This window comes from Microcaecilia unicolor, chromosome 8, assembly GCF_901765095.1.
Source record: "Microcaecilia unicolor chromosome 8, aMicUni1.1, whole genome shotgun sequence".
NCBI lineage: Eukaryota > Metazoa > Chordata > Amphibia > Gymnophiona > Siphonopidae > Microcaecilia > Microcaecilia unicolor.
The window spans coordinates 127,429,230-127,448,421 of NC_044038.1; the positions used below are offsets into that span (position 1 = coordinate 127,429,230).

The 19,192-nt window shown below is 49.5% G+C and overlaps 1 protein-coding gene and 1 long non-coding RNA gene across 2 annotated transcripts in view; one reads left to right on the forward strand and one right to left on the reverse strand.

Annotated features, from left to right (window-relative positions):
• The window catches only part of HSPA9 (heat shock protein family A (Hsp70) member 9), a 223,531-nt gene that overhangs the window by 102,480 nt on the left and 101,859 nt on the right, over window positions 1–19,192 (reverse strand).
• LOC115475685 lies at window positions 2,001–17,874 on the forward strand. Its single transcript, XR_003943084.1, has 4 exons — window positions 2,001–2,014; window positions 13,523–13,528; window positions 15,709–15,716; window positions 17,806–17,874. It is a non-coding gene; the product is annotated as an uncharacterized LOC115475685 (long non-coding RNA).

Here is a 19,192-nt window from a genome sequence, read left to right on the forward strand (position 1 = left end):
GAGATATGGGAACATGTGTACTCCCAGCTTGCGTAGATACGCTGCTACCACCACGAGGCACTTTGTAAACACCCGTGGGGCAGAGGCGAGCCCAAAGGGCAGCACACAATACTGAAAATGCCGTGTGCCCAGGCGGAATCTGAGATACTGTCTGTGAGCTGGCAGTATCGGGATGTGAGTGTATGCGTCCTTTAAATCCAGGGAACATAGCCAATCGTTTTTCTGAATCATTGGCAGAAGGGTGCCCAAGGAAAGCATCCTGAACTTTTCTTTGACTAGGAATTTGTTCAGGCCTCTCAGGTCTAGGATGGGACGCATCCCCCCTGTTTTTTTTCCACAAGGAAGTACCTGGAATAGAATCCCTGCCCTTCCTGCCCGGGTGGTATGGGCTCGACCGCACTGGCGCTGAGAAGGGCGGAGAGTTCCTCTGCAAGTACCTGCTTGTGATGGGAGCTGAAGGATTGAGCTCCCGGAGGACAATTTGGTGGCAGGGAGGCCAAATTCAGGGCGTATCCGCACCGCACTATTTGGAGAACCCACTGGTCGGAGGTTATCAGAGGCCACCTTTGGTGAAAAAAGTTTAACCTCCCTCCGACCGGCAGATCGTCCGGTACGGACACTTTGAGGGCGGCTATGTTCCCATGGATCCAGTCAAAAGCCCGCCCCCGGTTTTTGCTGTGGAGGCGCAGGGGGCTGCTTAGGCGCACGCTGTTGACGAGAACGAGCGCGCTGGGACTGTCCCTGTGCCTGACGAGGCCTTCGGGCCGGCTGGGTGTACCTACGCTTGGTAAAGGCATAGGGTGCAGCCTGCCGGGCCCGGAAAAAACGTCCACCTGCTGAGGTGGATGCTGAAGGCGCCCGGTGGGAGAGCTTGTCGAGGGCGGTTTCCCGCTGATGCAGTTGGTCCACCAGCTGCTCGACCTTCTCGCCAAAAATATTATCCCCCCGGCAAGGGACGTCGGCCAGTCTCTGCTGGGTGCGGTTGTCCAGGTCAGAGGCACGCAGCCATGAGAGCCTGCGCATCACTATACCTTGGGCCGCAGCACGAGATGCCACATCACAGGTGTCATATATAGCCCTGGACAGGAACTTTCTGCACGCCTTCAGCTGCCTGACCACCTCCTGAAAAGGCCTGGACTGCTCCGACGGGAGCTTGTCGACCAGGTCCGCCAGTTGCTTCACATTATTCCGCATGTGGATGCTCGTGTAGAGCTGGTAAGACTGGATGCGGGTCACGAGCATGGAAGATTGGTAGGCCTTCCTCCCAAACGAGTCCAGAGTGCGAGACTCCCGCCCCGGGGGCGCCGAGGCGGTATCCCTCGAACTCCCTCTTGAGAGCAGAGTCCACGACCGCCAAGTCATGAGGCAATTGGGGCCGCATTAACTCTGGGTCCGAGTGGATTCTGTATTGGGACTCTGCTTTCTTGGGGATGGTGGGATTAGATAGTGGTCTCAACCAGTTCCGAAGCAACGTCTCCTTGAGGATATTCTGCAACGGTACCGTGGAGGACTCTCTAGGTGGTAATGGATAGTCGAGGACCTCGAGCATCTCAGCCCTCGGCTCATCCACGGAGACCACGGGAAAGGGAATGCAGATAGACATATCCCTGACGAAGGAGGCAAAGGAGAGGCTCTCAGGTGGCGAAAGCTCTCTCTGGTGAAGGAGTGGGGTCGGAGGGAAGGCCCACAGACTCCTCTGAGGAGAAATATCTGGGGTCCTCCTCCTCCCCCCACGAGGCCTCTTCCTCGGTGTCGGACATGAGCTCGTGCAGCTCAGTCCTCAACCGGGCCCGGCTCGACGTGAAGGCACCAAGGCCTCGGTGGCGTCATCGAGCGGTGGACTCCCGCGCCGGCGGGGATGAAGCTCCCTCCATCGACGTCGACGGGGACTCCACCTGCGTGGCGGTCGAGACCGGCGCCGCAAGCGGCGTCTAACGCCTCGGCACCGGGGCTAGAGCACGCCGGCGCCACAGTCAGCGGCGCCGAGGGCGCAAGCACCCCCGGCGCCGGCACCGTCTGGCGCATCAGCCCTTCCAGGATCCCCGGAAGGATGGCTCGGAGGCACTCGTCCAGGCCCGCTGTCGGGAAAGGCGAGGGAGCCAGTAGAGGCATCGGTGCCGGAAGCTGCTCGGGTCCAGGAGACTGCACCGAAGTGCTGGCACCCTGACGTAGCGGTACCTCTACTACAGAGGGGGACCTCTCCTCTCGACGCTGCCGCATCGAGAGCGACCGCTGACGGTGCTTCTTCGCCTTCTTGCGGTGCCCGTCATCGGCGCTGGGTGGAATTGAGGAGGAGGAGGTCGATCCCCCTCGGCCTCGAGGGACCGGGTCCAACAGGGTTCGGTCCCGAGGGCCCACGCAGACTCTCACCCCTGCCTTCGCCGGGAGACAGGCGGGCCGACGGGATCTCTGCTCCTGGGGTCGATGCCATCGGTGCCGATTTCGTGGACATCGATACCGGTACCGAAGAACCGGCCGTCGATACCGATGCCGTCGAAGTCGACTTCGAGGGGCCGGCGCAAGTTCCAAAAAGATGGTCCCGAAGAACTTGCCTTGCTACCTGAGTCCGTTTCCGGAGACAGAGACACAAAGAACACGTCTTGGTATCGTGCTCCGGCCCGAGGCACTGGAGGCACCAAGCGTGAGTGTCGGTCTGCGAGATATGCCGGCCGCACCGACCACACTTCTTAAATCCACTCGGGACCTTCGAGGACATCGACAGAAAAATCGTGTCGGCGAACTCAAAGTCGTCGATGGTGGCGGTGAAAATCACACCTCGAAAATAAATCGACTGCGCGGCCACAAGGCCGCAACGCAACGCCCCCTCTAAGAGACGAGGGAAAAACAAAGTTCAGCGTTTTTTTTTTTTTAAACTAATAGAAAAAAACGGAGAACAACGAAAGGAAAGTGAAAAAAAAGAGAAAATTCGCGGTTAAAGCGCGATCCGGTTTCCGGGGCTGACAGAGAGAGAGACGAACACGGCTCTCTCCAGCGCGGAAAAGAAAAGACTGAGCGGGAACGGTCACGCACGGGCGGGAAGACAGCCGCACATGCGCGGTGGGCGTGCCCTGCGTGCGGGACCGCCCGCGAAGTTTTGTTCCGGTTGGTGGGGGCTGCCGTGGACGTCAACCCAGTCGTGAGAACAAGCAGCCTGTTTGTCCTCGGAGAATAAAACGTACAATTTTGTCTTTTAACGTGAAAGGGGTAAACTACTCTATAAAAAAAGATAGATAAAATTTATTTCTCCAAGAAACCCTTTTAAATGCAAAAGAACTGGCTAAACTAGCTGATGCCCATTATATCATGATTTCGTTTTTCTCCCCGGCTATTAGGAAATGTGGGATGGCTATTCTGTTTAGCAGCTCACTTATACTGTATGCTGGTGGATTCTTCTCATGGCTACAGTAGATAACTCCTCATTAGATTACTTAATATTTACACCTTACTGATGGTGCCTGCCTATTTCCATGTTGACAGAGTTAAGTCTAGAGCATTAAAAAACTCCCCTTCTACTAGGAGGTGATTTCAATTTGCTTTAGAACCTGTTAGATAAGTCAGGTGTGTGGATGTGCAACACTAGATTGACAGGTATTTAAAACCCTTATGTTTAGGGTAGTGCTTCATTTAATATTAATTGCAGGATTGTGATTAAAAAAGTTTTAATTACATGATTAAATTGCATAAACTGGCCAACAGATGGTTTTCTGGTACACTTCTAGTGATCCTGACCTTGTGAAAGGTTAACGCTCCTTGTCAACACTGCCCCCTCTCTACACCACCCAAGCCTTACTCTGTGCATCTTCCTCCACAACCCAACCATCCATCACTCCATGACCACTCCATACAGGACTGCCCTGTTTCTCCTATGTATTCAAGTTATCCCGCATGGCTGGGCTCTGACTTCTCCCATCAAGAACTAATGGATTTCCTGTTTCTAGGACTGGCAAGTCAGCAGCAGCATGTCCAAGGCAATGGCCCCATGCCTGCCTTCTGTTACATACTACTGCTGTCATCAGCATGCAGACTGGGAGAAGCAGCAGGTTTAACAACCGAGTGAACAAGGAGCAGAGGAAAGAGACAGACAGCAATAAAGGTTGGTGCTGTGAGGAAGGGAGGGAGAGATGGGACCATGCTGTATGGTTGGGGGATGGGGAAGAGGGGTGATGCAGATCTAGGGCCAATAACTGCGTTAAAATTTAACCAGATAAACATTTTTAAACACACATTAAAAGGAATGGAGTAGCAGCTTAACAGTGCAGTTCCTTGCCACTCTGGACAAGTCACTTAACCCTCCACTGTACAAAATAAGTACTTGTATATAATGTGTAAAACGCTTTAACTATAAAAGCAGTATATCAAATCACATCCCATCTCTTTCCTTAAAATTTTAACACATTAAATATGAAGCCCTTATGTTAGATCCTCAGAGGCTCAAATGTTCAAATCAAGGACACTATATTTTACTCCTTGCTTTATTAACACCAATCCAAGAATTGGCTTATCCAATCAACTACCCAATGTTCTTACTACTGACAAGTGCTATAAAGCTATCTGACCACACAAATTATATTTTACAGTGTCAATTACAAGCTCAGCCCCTGGCAGTGAAGATTCACTATAAGGATTTTTGCAGGTCAAGGCTTTTACTAATTAGAGACTATTAAAACTATTTTAATGACAATATTTGATTGTGAGATGCCTTTAAGGCTATGATCAAGAGGTATAGTTGTTCTGTACAGCTTCGTAAACAATTGAATTCCAATGTCTAGATACTGGTTCCCAGACTGGGTTCCTCAAACAGAATCTATTTATATACATAGTAACATAGTAGATGACGGCAGAAAAAGACCTGCACGGTCTATCCAGTCTGCCCAAGAAGATAAATTCATATGTGCTACTTTTTTATTTGTACTGTCCTCTTCAGTGCACAGACCGTATAAGTCTGGCCAGCCCTATCCCCGCCTCCCACCACCGGCTCTGGCACAGACCCTATAAGTCTGCCCAGCACTATCCCTGCCTCCCACCACCGGCTCTGGCAAAGACCCTATAAGTCTGCCCAGCACTATCCCTGCCTCCCACCACCGGCTCTGGCACAGACCGTATAAGTCTGCCCAGCGCTATCCCCGCCGCCCAACCACCAGCCCCGGCACAGACCGTATAAGTCTGCCCAGCACTAGTCCCACCTCCCAACCACCAGCCCCAGCACAGACCATATATGTCTGCCCAGCACTAGCCCCGCCTCCCAACCACCAGCTCTGCCACCCATTCTAGGCTAAGCTCCTGAGGATCCCTTCCTTCTGCACAGGATTCCTTTATGTTTATCCCACGCATGTTTGAATTCCGTTACCGTTTTCATCTCCACCACCTCCCGCGGGACGGCATTCCAAGCATCCACCACCCTCTCCGTGAAAAAATACTTCCTGACATTCTTCTTGAGTCTGCCCCCCTTCAATCTCATTTCATGCCCTCTCGTTCTACCGCCTTCCCATCTCCGAAAAAGGTTCGTTTGCGGATTAATACCTTTCAAATATTTGAACGTCTGTATCATATCACCCCTGTTCCTCCTTTCCTCCAGGGTATACATGTTCAGGTCCGCAAGTCTCTCCTCATACGTCTTGTAACGCAAATCCCATACCATCCTCGTAGCTTTTCTTTGCACCGCTTCAATTCTTTTTACATCCTTAGCAAGATACGGCCTCCAAAACTGAACACAATACTCCAGGTGGGGCCTCACCAACGACTTGTACATATGAATATATGTTTACATAAATTGAGCATTCTCAGTGTATGAAAAAAATATATATATTTTAGGGGTTCCGCCAAAGTAAAAAGTTCAGGAATCACTGGTCTAGATACAGACATTGGAACATTAGAATGAGCATTCACAAAGGGTACAGATAATATAGCTTCGTTGGGCACTGTTATAACTAATTATACAGTCATAGTAACATAGTAAATGATGGCAGATAAAGACCTGAACCGTCCATCCAGTCTGCCCAACAAGATAAACTAATTTTACATGGTATGTAATACTTTATATGTATATCCGAGTTTGATTTGTCCCTGCCTTTCTCAGGGCACAGACCGTAGAAATCCGCCCTGCACTGGTTTTATTCTCCAAATACTGGCGTTTTGTCACCCAAAGTCCGCTAAGATTCCATAGATCCACTCCTTCTAAACAGGATTCCTTTGTTTATCCCACGCATGTTTGAATTCCATTACCGTTTTCATCTCCACCACCTCCCGAGGAGGGCATTCCAAGTATCCACCACCCTCTCTGTGAAAAAATACTTCCTGACATTACTCCTGAGTCTGCCCCCCTGCAACCTCTATTCATGTCCTCTAGTTCTACCACCTTCCCGTCTCCGGAAAAGGTTCGTATGTGGATTAATACCTTTCAAATATTTTAATGTCTGTATCATCATGTCTCCCCTGTTTCTCCTTTCCTCCAAGGTATATGTGTTCAGATCAGCAAGTCTCTCCTTGTATGGTTTGCAACGCAAATCCCATACCATTTTCATAGCTTTTCTTTGCATCGCCGCCAGTCTTTTTACATCTTTAGCCAGATAAGGCCTCCAAAACTGAACACAATACTCCAAGTGGGGCCTCACCAACGACTTGTCGAGGGGTATCAACACCTCCTTTCTTCTGCTGGTTATACCCCTCTCTATGCAGCCTAGCATCCTTCTAGCCACAGCAGTCACCTTGTCACATTGTTTCTTCACCTTCATATCCTCCGACACCAGTCTCTAATCTCTCCCCTCCTATTCGGTATCTCTCTTTTAGGTTTCTACACCCCAAATGCATCACTCTGCACTTCTTGGCATTAAATTTTAACTATACTATAACACTAAAAACTCCAGTAATATACCGAAAACTTTTATTTTCACCAATTACATTATTACAAAAACAGATGACGTACATCATCTAACTGCACTCACATTCATCAACGTTCATCCACCACTCGCCCTTACTGCCTAATATAAATTTCACATGTTTATCAAAATAGTGTAATACAATATATAACATGATATATGGACTTTGTGATTCACAGAGGCAGTGCGGACTTGGTCCCAGTACAAGCAATATAAACCAGAAGCAGGCTGCGTGAATGAAAATGCAGCTTAAGCAAATGAGCTGGCTTTAAGAGCAGAGCGTCTGGAAAGACACCAGTCGTGCTGTGAAGGCAACATCGATGAACTGTGAGACACATATCATGTGATATATTGTATTACACTATTTTGATAAACATGTGAAATTTATATTAGGCAGTAAGGGCAAGTGGTGGATGAATGTTGATGAATGTGAGTGCAGTTAGATACATCATCTGTTTTTGTAATAATGTAATTGGTAAAAATAAAAGTTAAAGTTTTCGGTATATTACTGGAGTTTTTAGTGTTATAGTATAGTTATTACTCCGGTATTAATTCATTACCCCTATTGTTTGGATTGGTATTAAATTTTAACTGCCAGACCCTCAACCATTGTTTTAACTATCGGAGATCCCTTCTCATCGTTTCTACACCCTCCAGGGTATCCACTCTATTGGCTATCTTCATGTCATCTGCAAAAAGGCAAACCTTTCATGCCAACCCTTCAGCAATATCTCACAAATATATTAAACAAAATGGGCCCCAGCACCGACCCCTGAGGAACCCCACTGCTCACCATCCTTTCCTCCGAGCGGATTCCATTTACCACCACCCTCTGCCACCTGTCGGTCAACCAGTTTTCTATCCAGTTCACCACTTTTGGTCCTAAGTTCAGCCCTTTCAGCTTATTCACGAGTCTTCTGTGGGGGACCGTATCAAAGGCTTTCCTGAAATCCAAGTAGATTACATCTAGCGCACGGCCTTCATCCATTTCTTTTGTCATCCAGTCAAAGAAGTCAATGATATTCGTTTGGCAGGATTTTCCCTTGGTAAAGCCTGTTGCCTCGGGTCCTGTAACCCGTTGTCTTCTAGAAAGTTAACTATCCTTTCTTTCAGCAGCGACTCCATTATTTTTCCTACCACCGACGTGAGACTTACCAGTTTGTAGTTTCCCACTTCTTCCGTCTCCACTTTTGTGAAGAGGGACCACATCCGCTAAACCTCCAATTTTGTGGAACCTCTGCAGTCTCTAAAGATCTATTAAATAAATCTTTAAGAGGTCCCGCCAGGACCTCCCTGAGCTCCCTCAGTTTCCTGGGATGTATCCCATCCGGCCCCATAGCTTTGTCCACCTTCAGATTCTCCAGCTGTTTATATTCTTTCTTCCGTAAATGGTGCAGTATCCACTCCATTCCCAAATATTCCTTCAGCAGTCAACCGTGGTCCTTCACCAGGATTTTCCTCTATGAACACTGAAGAGAAGTAATTGTTTAGCACAGTTGCTTTATCCTCCTCACTTTCCACATAACCATTCTCATTATCTTTCAGTCTCGCAATTCCATTCCTATCTTTTCTCCTTTCTCCAATATATCTGAAAAAGGTCATCACCTCTCTTTACATCTTTAGCCATTTTTGCTTTCGCTAGCCGTATTTCCCTCTTCGCTTCAAGTTTAATCCGATAATCTTTTCCGTGGTCCTCTCGTTGTGTTCTTTTGTATTTCTTGAACAAAGCCTCTTTTGCTCTTATTTTTTCAGCTACTTGGTTGGAGAACCATATAGGCTTCCTGTTTTTCTTGGTTTTGTTTACTTTCCTCACATAAAGATCAGTCGCCATATTTATAGCAGCCTTCAGCTTTGACCACTGATGTTCCACTTCTCCTATGCCTTCCCACTTCAATAGCTCCTTTTTCAGGTATTCCTCTATTTTATCAAAATCAGTACGTCTGAAATCCAGTACTTTTAGTTTTGTGCGTCCACACTGCGCCTTCGCCCTTATATCAAACCATATGGTGTGATGATCACTATTACATAGGTGGGCATCCACCCGGATATTAGAAACACTTTCTCCATTTGTGAGCACTAGATCCAGCATCGACCCTTCCCTCGTGGGTTGTCACCATTTTTCTGAGCAAAGCACTTGACAGGCGTCCACAATCTCCCTACTTCTTTCCGATTCCGCAGATGGGACGTTCCAATCCACATCAGACAAGTTGAAATCTTCCAACAGTAGCAATTCCCCTTTCATACCAATCATTTGAATATCCTCTATCAGATCTCTATTTGTGCCGGAGGTCTGTAGATAACCCCGTGTGGATACAGGTTCCATCTTCTCTTTCAAGGACAATCCATAAAGCTTCTTCCTTTCCCCAGGTGCCCCGCATTTCAGCCGCTCTGATATTGTCTCTCACATACAACGCCACTCCACCACCCCTTTGGCCCTCTCTATCTTTTCTAAAAAGATTATAGCCCAGTATAGTCACATCCCATTCATGGGAATCAGGGTTTTCTGTGTTTAGATGACTTTTCCATCTGCCATTGTTTATTCTGGGGATGACTTTCCGAATTCCCTTGTTTCCTTTTATCACCCCCACCTTCTAGTTTAAATGTCTAGAAACATACTGTCTGAATTTCTCCCCAAGGATCCTTTTTCCCGTCACCGAAAGACGTAGCCCATCATTATAGTACAGCCTGTTATTTTTCCACATATTACCCCATGCCCCTATGTGACTAAAACCTTCTTCTTTACACCAAGACTCAAGACACTTATTGAACTCCACTGTTTTGCGTAGTCTTTCTTCTCCCTTCTCCCACATGGGAATTACTTCAGAAAAAGCCACAGTCCGAACCAAAGATTTCAGTCCCTCCCCAAGCTTCTGGAATGCTCTCTGTGCTGTAAATTTACTATTGTTGGCCAGGTCATTTGTCCCCAGGTGAAGTTTACAACATCAATATTCGAAGCCTCACTCTTCTCGGATCACTTTCAGAATTTGGTCGGTACATTTGGTAGCTGAAGATCCTGGAAGGAATTTCACTAGGTTGGAACCCTTGAACTGTGTTCCTAAGTTAATGCCTCTGATAATGGAGTCTTCGATTAGTAGGAGTTTTCTGCTTTTCACCAATCTGTCATTTTCTGGGGGATGATTCTTGGGTTGTGCTACTTTCATAGCCTCTGGTTCTACCACAGTACAGTCAGCAAGCAATGACTACAATATTATATAGGCAGCAACTTACTACAAGACTAACCACTCAGGTTACCTTTTGGCACAATATTTAAAGGTCAAAAAGAAACTGAATCCATTCTGTCTTTAGAGAAAATAATTACTATCCTCTAGCCCAGAAATTCTGAAATAATTTTATTGGTATAGATTGGATAAGTACCCTAATGTGGAAGCTGACCGAATTTTGGTTACGGCACTGATGCCAGCCCAAAATCCATTTTCTGCCCAGTTTTGGCCAAAAGGTTATTTTCATTTTTGGCCATGTTCAGAGTTTGGCACAGGGGTCCCTACTGGCAAAAAGTCTCTCTGCAGGAACTGCATTATAAATTCTTATTGTGGATGTATATTCATCCATCCAGAACTCATAAGTTGGGTTTACCGTCAGATGGGACCTGTCTCAAGTGTGGAGCACTGTCTGCATCATATAAACATTGTTTCTGGGACTGTCTAAAAAAAAAAAAAAAAAAACCAAACAATTTTGGTGCAGTGGCGTAGCCATGGGTGGGCCTAGGCCCACCCTATTTGGACTCAGGCCCACACAAAATTGTGGCACTCTTGCTATGGCTGGCAGAGATCCTCAACCCCCGCCAGATGAAGATTTCCTCCTCCTCAGGCAGCTGGTGCTCTTTCTAATGGCAGATGCCAGCACTTGCCTCTAGCTGACACCAACACCAGCCCCAGAACCTCTGCACATGCTTAGTTTTCATGCATGCACACCCTGCTGGCTGTGGCATTAGCTCGAGGAAAGTGCTGTTTGGAAGAGCGCTGACTGCCTGAGCAGGAGGAAATCTTCAGCTGACGGGGTTTGTAGATCCCCTCCTGCTCAGGTATTTAATATTGTGGGCTTGCAGGTAGAGGAATGAAGAGTGGAGCAAAGCAGAGCAGAGCAGAGAGATGCTAGGCATGGGGGAATGAATTCAGAGCCCACCCACCTTGGACTCAGGCACACCTAAAACTGGCTGTCTGGCTACACCTCTGGTTTGGTGTGCTATCTGGTCCAAACTGGCAAACCTCTATCGCAGGTGCTGGGCAACTACTCCTGTACATTGTTTACTGGATGATGTTACTGATATCACGGAGGGCACCAGATTGTATGGAAAGCTTCACTAATAGGTAAGCTCTGTATTCTTTTGCAAAGGATACAAGCAGAACCACTGACACTTACCCAGTGGTGCAATCAGATCTATAAGTTATTGCGTATGGAGTGCTCATCAGTGGACTCGAAGTACTAAAAAGAAAAATAAGTTCCTCCATATTTGGTCCCTATATATTAATAACCCTATCAATTGAGTAGTTGTAGTGTTCTGATTGACTTTATTATGCACTACTTGGCCATAGGGGAATGGGGAGGGGTGGCTGGGGGTTGTTTTGTGGGGTAAAAGATTATGGTTCTAGTTATGGCTACTCTTTCAGTGACTTTCAATTTCTTAATAAAAAATATGTTTCTCTAATTTTTGGCCAAGTTTTCAATTTGAGCAGAAAAGACCATGTGATTTCGGTAGAAGCCAAAACAGGAGTTGCCTGTCCTCACCACCCGAGTGTCTCCCCCTTCAACCATAGGCCCCTTTTGGGCGTATCTTACAATCCATGGTGGTGTAGGGGTGTAGTTAGGGAGGAGTGATCCCATTTACTCCTACCCATTCAAACTGTACTTTCAAAATGGCTGCCACGACTGGGGCATTGCTCCTGCTTTGACTATACCCTGAAAACCACAAGGAATTCTATACAAGTCAGTCAGGTATTCCTATCCAATCTAGTCTCAGGGTGGTGCTTGGGGGAGGAGTCTACTGTCCTATAATAAGTAAAGTTTGAAGAAGAGTTCAGCCTCCCTGTGCGGAGGCCATAGTGAAGGATTGTGGAGCAAAGTCTGAAGCCTGCAACATTTGAAAGAAGGTATGGGACTGTGCTTTTTACCTGTGGGATTTATTTTCTTGGGTATTTTTGTTCCCCACGGGCAAACCATTCTGAGTATATTTTAAGCGAGATTAAATGACCATATTTTTCCTGCCAGCGGGTGAATGTAGCTGCAAGTAGAGCTATGCAGGTAATGGCAGGTGGGCAGGCTGGGACAGAGCCTGACCTCAAATACATGAGGTTTGTTTTGTATGCTATAATAAAGTGTGAGATAAAGGACAATTTCCTAGATATGTTTACGCATATTAACAGCTGCTTGAACTTCAGGGAATTTTTGTTGAATTTCATAGAGGGAGACAAGGCTACAGCTGGGCTAAGACAACCCTACAGGAGACACTCAGAGGTTATGTGTGGGTAACCATATAAGGGCAAGGACCTAACTGTATTTGGAAGACAGAAATTTTTATGCTGACAGAGCCTGAGGACTCACAAGAAGTTTTCACAGGCATACGGCCCCACACCACTAAGTGGCCAGCGAATAAAAAGTCTTCACGGACAATCGGCCCGCACACGTGGGTGGGGTGTGACAACAATATACTGCACATACAGCCTTGTTTTAATGTATGTTAAACACGAGACATCTTAACCACTCAATGCTTCATAGAATGCCACAAGTTTGATATTGTCTCCTCCACTGGTTTCTTACAGGATTTATTCCATGTGCTTCCCTCATTATATAATATTGAGGAATAATGAGGAGCATGAAAAAGGAGAAATTAGGTCTTGCCTGCTAATTTGCTTTCCTTTAGTCCCTCTAGACCAGCACAGATGGGTTATGCACTCCTACCAGCAGATGGAGACAATGAAACACTGAGTTTCAGATAAGCCTATAAGTGAGCTGTGCAGTCCCTGAAAGTCAGTCCATTAACAGCCAAGCAGAATCTATAAAGAGGAGAGAAAAGAAACAGCACTACCCCCAGATTGAACTGTCAACAAGGCTTAAACACTGTCTGTTGCTGCCCAGCACTGAAATGACTACCAGCGCCGAAGAGTCATCCAACAAAATCTGACACCATAAGATACAGCGAATGATACATACCTGTAGCAGGTGTTCTCCGAGGACAGCAGGCTGATTGTTCTCACGACTGGGTGACGTCCACGGCAGCCCCCTCCAACCGGAAGAGTTGGAAGCAAACTCACAAAAAGTCTCACGGGAGGTCCCGCGCGCACGAGGCACGCCCACCGCGCATGCGCGGCTGTCTTCCAGCCCGTGCGTGACCGCTCCCGCTCAGTTAAGTAAAAAGCAAAGGAATAAGAAATAACTCCAAAGGGGAGGAGGGAGGGTAGGTGAGAACAATCAGCCTGCTGCCCTCGGAGAACACCTGCTACAGGAACGTATCATTCGCTTTCTCCGAGGACAAGTAGGCTGCTTGTTCTCACGATTGGGGTATCCCTAGCTCCCAGGCTCACTCAAAACAACAAAGAGGGTCAATTGGGCCTCGCAACGGCGAGGACAAAGATTGACCTACGAAGAACTAACAGAATGCAGCCTGAACACAATAAAACTGGGCCTAGGAGGGTGGAGTTGGATTCTAAACCCCGAACAGATTCTGCAGCACCGACTGCCCAAACCGACTGCCGCGTCGGGTATCCCGCTGGAGACAGTAATGAGATGTGAATGTGTGGACTGAAGACCACGTCGCAGCCTTGCAAATCTCTTCAATAGTGGCTGGCTTCAAGTGGGCCACTGACGCCGCCATGGCTCTAACACTATGAGCCGTGACATGACCCTCAAGAGTCAGCCCAGCCTGGGCGTAACTGAAGGAAATGCAATCTGCTAGCCAATTGGAGATGGTGCGTTTCCCGACAGCAACCCACTTCCTGTTGAGGTCAAAAGAAACAAGCAATTCGGCGGACTGTCTGTGGGGGCTTGTCCGCTCCAGGTAGAAAGCCAATGCTCTCTTGCAGTCCAATGTGTGCAACTGACGTTCAGCAGGGCGGGTATGTGGAGGGGGAAAGAATGTTGGCAAGACAATTGACTGGTTCAGATGGAACTCCGACACCACCTTTGGCAGGAACTTAGGGTGAGTGCGGAGGACTACTCTGTTATTATGAAAGTTGGTATAGGGAGCATGAGCTACCAAGGCTTGAAGCTCACTGACCATCCGAGCTGAAGTGACTGGCACCAAGAAAATGACCTTCCAAATCAAGTACTTCAGATGGCAGGAAGCCAGTGGCTCAAAAGGAGGTTTCATCAGCTGGGTGAGGACGACGTTGAGGTCCCATGACACTGTAGGAGACTTGACAGGGGGCTTGGACAAAAGCAAACCTCTCATGAACCGAACGACTAAAGGCTGTCCAGAGATAGGCTTACCCTCTACACGATAATGGTAAGTACTAATCGCACTAAGATGGTTCCTTACTGAGTTGGTTTTGAGATCAGACTCCGATAAGTGTAGAAGGTATTCAAGCAGGGTCTGTGCAGGACAAGAGCGAGGTTCTAGGGCCTTGCTGTCACACCAGACGACAAACCTCCTCCACTTGAAAAAGTAGCTCTTCTTAGTGGAATCTTTTCTGGAAGCAAGACTCGGGAGACACCCTCTGAAAGACCCAAGGAGGCGAAATCTACGCCCTCAACATCCAGGCCATGAGAGCCAGAGACTGGAGGTTGGGATGCAGAAATGCCCCTTCATTCTGAGTGTTGGCAAACACTCCAATCTCCACGGTTCTTCGGACGACAACTCCAGAAGAAGAGGGAACCAGATCTGACGGGGCCAAAAGGGTTCAATCAGAATCATGGTGCCGCAGTCTTGCTTGAGTTTCAGCAAAGTCTTCCCCACCAAAGGTATGGGAGGATACACATACAGAAGTCCGTTCCCCCAATGCAGGAGGAAGGTGTCCGACGCTAACCTGTCGTGGGCCTGCAGCCTGGAACAGAATAGAGGCCCCACTCCCGGAAGATCTTGCGTACCACACTTAGATTGAGCAGACTCATGCAACTGCACGAATGGTCGCTCAATTCGTCGGCCAGACTGTTTACGCCTGCCAGGTACGTGGCTTGGAGAAGCATGCCATGCTGGCGAGCCCAGCGCCACATCCCGACAGCTTCCTGACCCAGGGGGCGAGATCCGGTGCCCCCCTGCTTATTGATGTAGTACATCGCAACCTGGTTGTCTGTCCGAATTTGGATAATTTGAAAGGACAGCCAATCTCTGAAAGCCTTCAGCGCGTTCCAGACCGCTCCCAACTCCAGGAGGTTGATTTGCAGACCAGATTCCTGGAGGGACCACAGTCCTCGAGTGTGAAGCCCATCGACATGGACTCCCCACCCTAAGAGATGCATCCGTCGTCAGCACCTTTTGCGGCTGAGGAATTTGGAATGGGCGTCCCAAGATCAAATTGGATCGAATCGTCCACCAGCGGACTGAAGTGTGAAAACTGGCGGGCAGTCTGATTGCATCCTCTAGATTCCCCGTAGCCTGATACCACTGGGAAGCTAGGGTCCATTGAGCTGGTCTCATGTGAAGACGTGCCATGGGAGTTACATGGATTGTAGAGGCCATATGGTCCAGGAGTCTCAACATCTGCCGAGCTATGATCTGCTGGGATGCTCAGGCCCGGGAGGCGAGGGATAGAAGTGTCTGCGCCCTCGCCTCAGGGAGATAGGCATGAGCTGTCTGTGAATTCAGCAGGGCTCCAATGAATTCGAGTGACTGGACTGGGCGGAGATGGGACTTTGGGTAGTTTATCACAAAACCCAGTAGCTCCAGAAGTTGAATAGTCCTCTGCATGGACCGCAGAGCTCCTGCCTCCGAGGTGCTCTTCACCAGCCAATTGTCGAGATAAGGGAACACCTGCACCCCCAGCTTGCGTAGCGACGCCGCAATCACCACAAGGCACTTCGTGAATACCCGTGGCGCAGAGGCGATCCCAAAGGGCAGCACACAATACGGGAAATGCTGTGTCCCCAGACGGAATCGCAGATACTGTCTATGAGCTGGCAGTATCGGGATGTGGGTATAAGCATCCTTTAAATCCAGGGAGCATAGCCAATTGTCTTTCTGAATCATGGGGAGAAGGGTGCCCAAGGAAAGCATCCTGAACTTTTCTCACACCAGATATTTGTTCAGGCCTCAGGTCTAGGATGGGACGCATCCCCCCTGTTTTCTTTCCACAAGGAAGTACCTGGAATAGAATCCCAGCCCTTCCTGCCCTGGTGGTATGGGCTCGACCGCATTGGTGCTGAGAAGGGCGGAGAGTTCCTCTGCAAGTACCTGCCTGTGGTGGGAGCTGAAGGACTGAGCTCCGGCGGGCAATTTTGCAGAGTGGAGGTCAAATTGAGGGCGTACCCGCACCGCACTATTTGGAGAACCCACTGGTCGGAGGTTATGAGAGGCCACCTTTGGTGAAAAAATTTTAACCTCCCCCCGACCGATAGATCGTCCGGCACGGGCACTGGTATGGTGGCTATGCTCCCTTGGATCCAGTCTAAAGCCCGTCCCCTGCTTTTGCTGGGGAGCTGCAGGGGCCTGCTTGGTCGCACGCTGTTGACATGAACGAGCGAGCTGGGGCTGAGCCTAGGAAGGCTGCCAGGAAGGAGGATTGTACCTACGCTTGGTGTAAGCGTAAGAAGCAGTCTTCTTCCCCCTGAAAAAACACCTACCTGAAGAGGTAGGTGCTGAAGGTGCCCGGTGGGAGAGATTTGTCGAGGGTGGTTTCCCACTGGTGGAGCTGTTCGACTAACTGCTCGACTTTCTTGCCAAAAATGTTATCCCCCCAGCAAGGGACATCCGCCAGCCGCTGCTGGGTCCGATCATCCAGGTCAGAGGCGTGCAGCCATGAGAGTCTGCGCATCACTATACCTTGGGCAGCAGCTCTGGATGCAACATCACAAGTGTCATAAATACACCTGGACAGGAATTTGCGACACGCCTTCAGCTGCCTGACCACCTCCTGAAAAGGCCTGGCCTGCTCCGGCGGGAGCTTATCGACCAGGTCCGCCAGTTGCCGCACATTACTCCGAATGTGAATGCTCATGTAGAGCTGGTTAGACTGGATCTTGGTCACGAGCATGGAGGAATGATAGGCCTTCCTCCCAAAAGAGTCCAGAGTGCGAGACTCGCGCCCCGTGGGCGTCGAGGCGGTATCCCTTGAACTCTTGGCTCTCTTGAGAGCAGAATCCACGACCGCGGAGTCGTGTGGCAACTGAGTCCTCAACTCTGGGTCAGTGTAGACTCTATACTGGGACTCTGCTTTCTTCGGGATGGTGGGATTAGATAAGGGCTTCAGCCAGTTCTGAAGCAGTGTCTCTGAGGACATTGTGCAACGGGACCATGGAAGACTCTCTAGGTGGTTGATGGATAGTCGAGGACCTCGAGCATCTCAGCCCTCGGCTCATCCACAGTAACCACAGGAAAGGGAATGCTCACAGACATGTCCCTAACAAAAGAGGCAAAGGAAAGGCTCTCAGGTAGCGAAAGCTTCCTTTCCGGTGAAGTAGTGGGGTCAGAGGGAAGACCACAGGACTCCTCGGAAGAGAAATACCTGGGATCCTCCTCCTCCCCCCACGAGGCCTCCTCCTCGGTGTCAGACATGAGCTCCCTGACCTCCGTCCGGAACCGGGCCCGTCTCGACTCAGAGGAACCAAGTCCTCGATGATGGCGTTGAGAGAAGGACTCCCGCACCGGCAGGGATGAAGCTCCCTCCATCGACGGGGATTCCACCTGAGTGGCGGCTGAGACCGATGCTGAAAGCTGTACCGGTGTCGACGGCCACATCACAGGGTCAAAGCCAACCGGTGTGTCCGTCAACGGTGCCGAACGCGCAAGCACCCTCGGTACCATGAGAGACTGGCGTAGCAGCCCTTCCAGGAGACCCGGAAGAATGGCTCGGAGGCGCTCGTCCAAAGTCTCTGTCGGGAAAGGCTGAGGGGTCCGTGCAGGAGTCGGCACTCGAATCTGCACGGGGCCAGGAGATGGTACTGGACTGCCCGACGACCTACACATCGACACCTCTTGGATGGAGGGGGGAGTGGTCCTCCCGGCGTCGACGCTTCTCGGGTGCCGAATTTTTCGACACCCTGGAGCTCCCGGTACCGTGTGAAGGGGGTGACTGATGACGATGCTTCTTAGGTAACTTTTCGATGCACGTCACTGGCGCTCTGCGGTACCGACGAGGACGTGGAATCCACACGTCTCCTCGGGGTCGGGTCCGAAAGGGGTTGGTCCCGATGGCCCTGCACAGCAGGAACAGCCGAGGCAGGTGGAGGCCCACTCGACTGCTCACTGCTCCCAGCAAGAGGTGGTCGTCAGGCCGGTGGTACCTGTACTCCTGAGGTCTATGCCATGTCTGGTGCCGAAATCAATGCCACCAGTGCCGATGCTACTGACGTCGACGCCGAAGGGCCAGCGCAAGCTCCAAAAAATGCGATCCCGTTGAGATTGCCTCGCTACCTGTGTCCACTTTGTTAAGCCGAGACAAGTTGCACGCTTTGGGATTATGCTCAAGCCCGAGGCACTGAAGGCACCAAGCGTGGGTGTTGGAAAGCGAGATCTGCCGGCCGCACCGACCAGACATATTGAAGCCGCTAGGGATCTTCGATGTCATCGACGGAAAAATCGCGGCGGCGAGGTCAAAATCGTCGATGGTGGCAGCAAAAATGGCCACAAAAAGGGAAGAACGGAAACGCGTGGCCATGAGGCTGCGACGGTGGTGAAAGGAAGTGAAGACGCCAAAAACTAGGGAAAAACAGGATTTTCTCTTATTTTTTTTTTTTTTTTTTTAAGAGGAAGAAAAAAAGAAGGCGCGGACAGTGCCACAAAACAAAGAAAAAGCGGACTAAGCGCTAGAACGGTTTCCGAGGGCTGACACGGAGAAGGACGCGACGCAGTCTTCTCTCCAAGCGTGGAAAGCGAAAAACTGAGCAGGAGCTGTCACGCATGCGCGGCGGGCGTGCCCGGGACCTCCCGCGAGACTTTTTGTGAGTTTGCTTCAAACTCTTCCGGTTGGAGGGGGCTGCCGTGAACGTTACCCAGTCATGAAAATAAGCAGCCTGCTTGTCCTCGGAGAAATATACCTTACATGTTTGCCCTTCTCTCATTTGTTTGAATGTTTTGTTTTCTTCCTCTCCCCCCCCCCCCCCCCCCCCCCCCCCCCCGTATTTGAAGGCGCAACATTGTGTACTCTGACCTCTTAAGTAAAAACCGCCAACCACCAACTCCTTGTCCACTGACCTGCAAGGAGCACTGC